Source organism: Rhyacophila brunnea, unplaced genomic scaffold (genome assembly GCF_057557595.1).
Source record: "Rhyacophila brunnea isolate RB1 unplaced genomic scaffold, BYU_Rbru_1.0 scaffold_133, whole genome shotgun sequence".
Taxonomy (NCBI): domain Eukaryota; kingdom Metazoa; phylum Arthropoda; class Insecta; order Trichoptera; family Rhyacophilidae; genus Rhyacophila; species Rhyacophila brunnea.
In genome coordinates this window covers 864,880-873,873 of record NW_028232789.1, presented here as the reverse complement: position 1 = coordinate 873,873, position 8,994 = coordinate 864,880, and the positions used below count along the sequence as shown (strand labels likewise).

The window sequence follows — 8,994 nt, the reverse complement described above, 5'->3', positions numbered from 1 at the left end:
TAATCAAACCGAAAATATAAACGATGAAAATGACAACAAAAAATCGATACAACATTATAATATAGCTGACCACTGTAATTCAGATAAAACGAAAATGAGTCGAACGAATGACATACTAAAGTGTAAAAATAATGGCGATACCAAACAAATGGAACATATTAACGATATTCTCAAAGGAAAAGACAGCAAATTCGAGAGCGACCTCATATTTGAAATAAAAAGCAAAAAATTACAAAAAGAAATCCACAACGCTCAAAAAAACATGCAAGAAATTTCTAGCTCTTCGACAGAAAAAGAAAATCTAACAGACATCAAAAAAATGACTGAAAGCTATTCAAAATGTATAGATAACGATGAAAACGAATTTGACTACATTTACACAAACATAAAGCCTTCGAATACCGCTAACTTTAGCAAATTTGATTTTTATCTCGCTCAAAGAGAAAATAAAACGGTAGCTGAAATGAAGGTTTACAGAGGAGTCATAAGTAAAAAAGAAATAAGCGGCATTGAAAATAAAATTGGATATAGTTTTAATTTTGCTGGTCTTATCGAAAAAGCAATGGTTCATCCTTCATCACACCTTAATCTTCTTGGATCTGTACACTTTAATAAACTCGAACTTTTAGGTGACTGTGCCCTCGATCTCGTAGTCACTGAGAATATTTACCACAAATATGTCTCGGCTGATCCCGAAGAAATGCATTGCAAACGAAAAAGTCGCGTTAATAATTTCAGTCTCGCTAGAATTCTTTTTGAAATGAAACTTGATCAGTATCTGCATATTGGTTTTAACCTCGAACACATGAAAAAGGTTAGGGAATCTTTGGCTGTTGATGGAAGCACCGTCAATAAAGCCTTTGGGGACGTTCTCGAAAGTATTTGTGGTGCCGTCCTTGTTGACTGCGATTTTAACTACCAAAAATTTGAAAAATTTGTCATGGAAAATTTATTTAAATACATCGAAAATTGCAGGGATGAAACTAGATAATTAAAATATTATTCTCGGAAATACGATGGGCATAACTATATATTATAAAAATAATTATTCATGGCTGTTATTATGAAACTTTCTGATAATTCTTTGTATTCTGCGCTAAAAAAATTAATATGGTTTTATTGCGTTGTGGCGCAAATCATTTATATTAATTAATATCTTATGTCCAATATACTTCTACTCACACACTTACTATCATATCACATATAATGATCCAAATATAAAACCCTTGTTAAAAATTTATACTCGCTGAATATCTAGTTAATCAGAGAAAATTTCCCGCGTTTTTTGCATTATTTTAGAATAATGTTGTATTTTAATAAAAACTAATAATACGATCGTATCACTGTGCTTTATGCCTTTTTCGTAACTATTTTCGTTGTATATAATGGTAACTTTATTTTTTTAAATGGATGATCGCTTTTTATTGTCTAGCTTTTGAAACCATGATCCCTTCTTTATATCTTGAAAGAATGTTAAGCCCACAAAAATGGCTTAATTTTTAATGTGGGTTTATTATACTAATCAATATTCAATGGTTAGTAAAATAAAAATGACTGAATATCATCGAAATTTCGTGAAATGAATCACACAAACAGTAAATAAATAAAATTTAAAATGGTTTTTTCATCATGTTTATCGCATTTCAAATATAATATATTCTTGAAATATCACAAAACTGTTTTATTTACGTAGAATGGGAAGAGTGAAGACACAAAAGAAACCATATTATTTCACATAAAAAATTGAAATATATACTTTATTTAGATAGACTATTAAGGATTCAATCCCCAATAAAAGTCTAAAGTGGGTTAGGATTTTTCTCAACTATTTCTTATGCAGCCTTGATTTTTATCTACAAATCTGTCATATATTTTATTTTTTCGTTTTTTAAATAAAATGCCGTATCTTTTTCAACGATTCCACCAGGTTCCTATTTTTTTTTAATTATCTTCAAAAAAGACGCTATCAATAGATTTTCAAAAACTATAAAATCAAGTGTCTTTTATAATACCTAATGTGCCAATTTTTTTATTTTAGCATCAACCAATACAAAATTAAAATTTCACTTAAATTTATTTTTCATTTAGCTAATCTATTGCACATCTTACCCTAATATAGCCCAAATAATAATATATACACAAGACATGTATAAATATATTTAACGATAACAAAGGTTTTTATGTATTGAAACGCTTAATTTTTTCTTTTAAAAAATAAGAAAAATGAAGCAATAATCAAAAAATAAAAATAAAACATATGAAAAATTTTCCCGATACCTAACTATGAGATCATATCTCAATAAATAAATTTAAATAGATTTTTTTAAAGACTTATATCATTAAATAGTCACACATAAAATTATTATGCTGAATATGCTCAATAAAATAATTCTATCATCGTAAAGGTTTAAGACACAAGCTTAGCAACTACAAGAATAAACTAAGGAACAAAAAACCAAAAAAATACACAGGCAAATGCACTATTCTACTACATATATGTCGTATACACCACATTGATTTCGTTCCTTTTAAAATTTATGCCTTGGTATTTACTTACTTTATGTAGAGTTCATTAAGTAATATATAAATAACAATTTATTTGTGCAAATGTGTGTTTGATTTGTTGGTGATATAAAAAAATCGCCCATATATCTTAAATATTTATTCAACGGCGTAAATCTGTATTTTTTTTTGATAATAATCCTTTATGGAAACATATGAAATATAAAAGCCGTATAATACCATTATAAGCAAAAAAGCACATCTGAAAGTTTTGTTGCGCTATTTTAATCCTTATTCAATTGTTTTGATGTTTTGATTCACTAATATCTTATTTTATATATTTTGCCTGTAGTATTTCTTGTAATATTTAATTTTTGCTATAATTATATTGAGATACATACATCTTAATATCTAGATTGATGTTATTAAATGATTTTTACTTTTTATATATCTACGTAGATCTATGGTCAGTATAATAATTTATATTAAAGAATTTTAGCTAAAGAAACAAAAGTACTTACCGGAATAGATATAATATAACATTATTATCATCGGTTAAAAAATTTCATAGCTTTTTGTCAATTTTTCTGCGGCTTTTTTGTTTCAAGACCACTAGATTTTTGTGGTAATTTTTACTTGTATTGTTTCTAGAAATTCATAATAAAAACATTGATTTTATTCTGTATTTATGTCTATAATTGAGCTGTTTGCTCTTTTAACTTCTATATTATAAATCATGATACTATTAAGGCCATTTAGATCAAACTGATAGGCTCATTATGAATAATTTGTAATTATAAGGTATTCATTGGATTTTACAAGAAATTATCTGTTTTTAATTTGTACGATATAATATATTATTCTACCTGCAGCCAACCAGGGATTTAGAAGAAAATAACGATATTCTAATTTTCATAATATATTATATTATTCTGCCTATGACTCACAACGGTTATTACATTAATTTCCATTATATTGTCTATTAATTAGTTTACGTCTTCTTTTTTAGAATATAAGACGTACTTATTTACATTAATTTATCAATAACTTTTTGTAAGCAAGTTTAAATCGTTTTGAGTTATCTTAATTTACATATTTCTTAGTGTTCCGACGAATTAAATATTTTCATATAAAAAATATTATAAATTTTTTTTAAGCTAAGTTAAACTGAAATACGAAATAAAAACGAATAAGTATCATTAAAATTCGAGTTATAGCTATTTTCTACTGTCTTAACCTCACAATCCCACCAAACTTTAGTTTAAAGGATTTTCGAAATTGAAAAAACAATAAAACTGCACGATATGAGTTTTTCATTTATACAGTTCAAAACTTAATTTAATTCTTTTTATACTTATTTTTATCCATAAAATTTACTACATCTATATTATTTTACGGTAATATATCCGATATAAATAATTCAATAACAGAAAAATAATTTAAAAAAAATAATTAAGGTAGATATAAAGAGGTGATAACTATATCATAATTGATCTGCTGGTAATAGCTCCAAGAATTATCTCTTCGAATATTAACTTACATAGAAATATGGTGAAGTTGTAGAAATTCCTGAAAACGGTTAAGGGTTGACTTCTGAAACAATCCAACTCATATCTAATAAATATCAGTATGTTTATTCACTAAGACATGTGAGTCATCGAATATCAGTGTCTGTGAACCCAGATGATAAACTATTTGATATAACACATATAATATTTATTAAAAGGGTATCGTTCGCTAAATTGCAAATTTTTTCTTTCGGATTTTTTTGATAATGGTGACATACTTTTCTTGAATAATTTTATAATCAGCATGTCTTCGACACAAAAAAAGGCAGAGTTTCTTATAGTATACTCTAATATTAATTTTAAAGCTCAATATTTTAATATCTTGATATGATCGCGCTGTGTAAAAATAATATCGATCATAGATAGAGAAATTTGCGTTCGATCAAAAAAAGTTAAAAGGCTTCCCCAATAAAATTTAAAGCATTAAGTCGGGTAATATATATCATATAATTAAATTTAGTATAGTATAGTACATCGATACATAAAGAAATGCTGGAATAGATTTAATAGAAGAATCAGGACATCAATCGGTTTTCTTGTCTTCATTTAGCCTACATTTCGAGAGCTTTTAAATATATTTAATATCAAAAAAAAATTAGACTACCCAGATAAAATACGTATCGAAAGAAATTTAAAATTATTCAGCTAAAGAATATATTTTTGTCGGAAATTTTAGCGCTTCCTGATAATTTTTAAAGGAATTCGAAACAAATAACGAAGGTAATTTTATGTAATTTTTCCACATTAACAAAGCCTAAAAAAACGTTTATGTCCTTCTTTTGGATGATTTTTACGAAGTTTAAATATAAATTATTTATATGATAAAAAAAATTTACTCGATTTCTATAAAAAAAATTATGTAAAGTAATATTTGATCATTACATCTTTTAAGAGAATTTTATTGGTGTTTTAATCTGATTTAAAATTCCATGATTGGCCCACAATATTTTTTTAATAATATATTATTGGTAAATTAAGGGTATATTATATTATTTTTTGCTCGATAATACATCACTTAGAATCTACATTTGAGGTTAATAAATTGTTTAAACCTTTTTTACACAATGTAAGAAAATACCGATCGTATATTTAAAAAGACTTTTGTTTAGAAATTAATGATGATTTTTTGGCACATAATCAGTCGATTTCCCAAATATATTTCTTACTAGATAAAATTGAATTTCCTCATTGCGTATTTTTTGCGTCTATTTTATACAACTATTGTTATATTCAAAATATACATCTCTTCAAATATAATAAAAATGACATGATTATCAATAAAAGTAGTTAATTTTTTCTTACAAAATTCTTTGAATAGCTTCGATTAACTAAAAAAATTATTCTCAAATCAATATTAACGCATCCGGAAGTTTTAAAATTACGCTTAAATAAATCAAAAATAAATATAAGTATTTTTTAAATTTCTGATTTGAAGCTCATTTTGTTTCTATTACTAGATAACTATAAAAACGGCTTATTTATAATAAATTATAAATCAAAAAATAATTCACGCCATAATTTATTTATGGTCGTAAATAGAAGTGATTATATTGTTGATGGCGATCCCACGCATTTTTCATTTCCTCATCTCTAATAAGAATCTCTTTGGTCTGCTTATTTGGATGCCTTAAATCCTTTACCCTTTTTATTTCGTTATTATCCATCAAAATAAAGTATTCCTCATCTTCTGATTCCTTGCATTCTCTTATTGCAAGAAAAAACATAATTAAAGATTCTTTTATACACAATAAAAACAATAACATTCTTGATTTAAAATATGTGATCATTTATATATCCTAGTTACTAGAATAGATTTATTAAATTATCAAGACTATTTTGGCTGTTCTGTTTCATATGATTTAATTTGGAAGTAATTTGGTGTATATTTTTTATTTAAATTATTTTAGAGCAAGCCATTTCATATAATCGGAATAATTAACGTTCTCGCAACTATTTTCGCCCTATTCATTTGTCTACAATTGATTTTTAATATTAAGAGAAGCAGATTTTTGTAAAATTTCATTTTTTTGGGTTCATGAAGGTTATATATGTGAGTTTCCCCCCTCATATATAGCCTATAAATGATCTGATTTTGGGGGATTCAATAAGTACCAGACTTATATGTTTTCGATCATTTTTTACACGTCGAATTCCATCTTATGAGATTATTAAACAGTATGATTTGAGGCATGATACCATTTAAAAATAATTCATAGTGTTTAAATTTATCCATACATAACCACAACTGCAAATACAATTCAGTTACTTAATCAAAATGTTACTTATGTGATTATTGGATAGTATCATTTGAGTCATGATACTATTTAAAAAGAATTCATAGTGTTTAAATTTATCCATACATAACCACAACTGCAAATACAATTCAGTTATTTGATCAAAATTTTGCTTGAAACTAAAAATAAAATCAGGGGTTTTCACTGGATAAACTATCTTTGAAAAAAAAGTTATAATTCATATATAATAGTTAAAAAACAATTTCCTGTAAAAGTATGATTATAGACAATGAAAGTTTATATTTTATATTGTTCCAATATACATATAAAAATCGTATTTCTACTTCGAGAGATGTCTATTTGTTCTTAACATGAATTAAAAATATAAAAATTAAATTACAACTAAAGGTTGACCATGTAATAAATGGTTTTTTGTTGCAGGTTTTATTTGAAACAAATACCAAATTATGTCTCGGTCTTTCTCCACTTTCCAGATATAAGTATTTTTGGAATAAAAACTAATAGATAGTATAAATAGGGGAATTGTATATGTATATATATAATTATCTAAAAAAAAATGTGTAATTAGGATTTAATTTTTTTTCACATCTAGCCTTATGTGTCCATTTAATACTTAATAAATGTTAAAAACTTACAATCTGGTTTAATATGACCCGAATAGATGTTATTATATAAGACGGCTACTTTTAGAAAGGGCAATGGAGCCAAAGATCTACAAAATTAAAAAAAATTAACTCTAACAAAACCATATCTATAAATACAGAATCAAAAATAAATTCTTATTAAATGGCTTTTAAAAGGAAATTTGCATTTTTATATTTTATATTATATTAAAAACTTTAAGATAAAATAAATACTAAAAATATTTCTTATGCCACGAATGAAAAAAAATAAAATATTTTGACTTTTTTTCCTGGTATATATACAAGAACGCATTCAGAAGGTTGTTTTAACATCTATAACATATCGGGTATAATTTTTCCGACATTTTTAGAATCCATTGCATTCTTATATAGTTAAAAATATTCAATTCAAGCCCGAAAAATAAATTTATTTGCATTGTATGCTTCCGAAATAAAAAAATATAATGATTTCCCTCAGACCATAAAAAAAAGATTTTACGGTAGTTTTAAAATATATATTTACTGTTTGGGTGGTCATTAAACAACACAAGCATTTTATTTTAAAAATATTTTTTTGCTTCATAATAAATGATCTCAAAATTTATATCTGGCATTCGATACTTTTATTAGTAATGTATTTGTGTTGCACCAATACTTATTAATTACTTAAATTACCTAAAAACAATCTTTAATGAAATATAACAAATAAATTTTTAATTTGATGTGAATCTTGAATAAAATATATTTAAATTCATATTTCATGTTTTTTAAAGCACTTTTAATTCATTTAATTTTATAATAAAAATTGCCCTAGATTTTCCCATTGTATTTCCCATGAAATCAGCAAATTAAACTTTGAAGAATTAAAGAATTTTAAATACAAGACTGGTGATTTTGATGTTTTTTATTCTAAACATTTTTTTATTGAATTATTATTACATTTTAAAGAAAAAAAAATATTTATTAAACAGATTTTATTTTGATACTGGTTTTAAAAAGGGGATAGGCGTAGTAAAAGATGTAAGTATATAAGAGATAGCTAAAGGTGTATATAATATGTGTATATGCGAAACCAAACAGTTTAAAATTCAAGAAAAAATGATATAGAGCTATTTAAAAAAATTAAAACCAAATATAATTCTGATTCGAGACGTTTCTGACATTATTTAACATTGTAACAAATTAAATCATATATCTAATTAATTACGGTCATAGTTTTTAATTTTATCTGACAAATATTATTTTAAAGCTAGAAAAAGCATCTTATTCTAATTAATTACGGTCATAGTTTTTAATTTTATCTGACAAATATTATTTTAAAGCTAGAAAAAGCATCTTATGAAATATTAACACAAATTTATTTATTTTATCAATATGGTATCATTTTGTTACAAATAGCTATAAGATCAAATATATTGATAATATAAGATGGGGTTTCTAATATATTGTGAATAGATGTAGCTGTGATAAAATTCAAATACCGAGCGTAATTATTGAAATATTGGTTCTATTTTTTAAATTTTCTCTATATAAATTACCCGAAAATCCTTTTCATGTCCCAAATAAAAAAATATATTTTAATTTTCTATCGCTTTTCAGGGGTTGGTGTAAGCTGAAGAAATTATGAATGTAATATTTTCTATATAAACTAGTTGGCTACAAAAACTTCAGACCTTCAATTACTGAGTTGGTATTTTCTAAATTACCGATAATTCATGACTAATTAATTGAACTAAAAGTTATCTCTCGAGACGGATTCGAACCGCCGACAACACGATCTACAGTCATATGCTCTACCAACTGAGCTATCGAGAGTTAAATGACGAATTATTGAAGCATATATTGTAGTCGTATTACTAGTGCTGATATAGTTTAAATTTTAACGCTTCGAAAACAATTGTCTAAATTTTTATATATAATTATTGAATTTCTTACCAATAATAATACCATTTGTGATGGGGTGGTCACAAAATATCATAAAAAATATGTTAAGGAGTTAAAAATCCCGAAAGAAATAGAAGCATACATGCAAGCTCTCAAACTCCG

The 8,994-nt window shown here is 25.3% G+C and overlaps 1 non-coding gene across 1 annotated transcript; it reads right to left on the bottom strand.

Moving 5' to 3' along the window:
* Positions 1-8,690: 8,690 nt before the first annotated feature.
* On the bottom strand, positions 8,691-8,763 carry TRNAY-GUA (transfer RNA tyrosine (anticodon GUA)). Its single transcript has one exon. It is a non-coding gene; the product is annotated as a tRNA-Tyr (tRNA).
* Between the last annotated feature and the right edge of the window lie 231 nt (positions 8,764-8,994).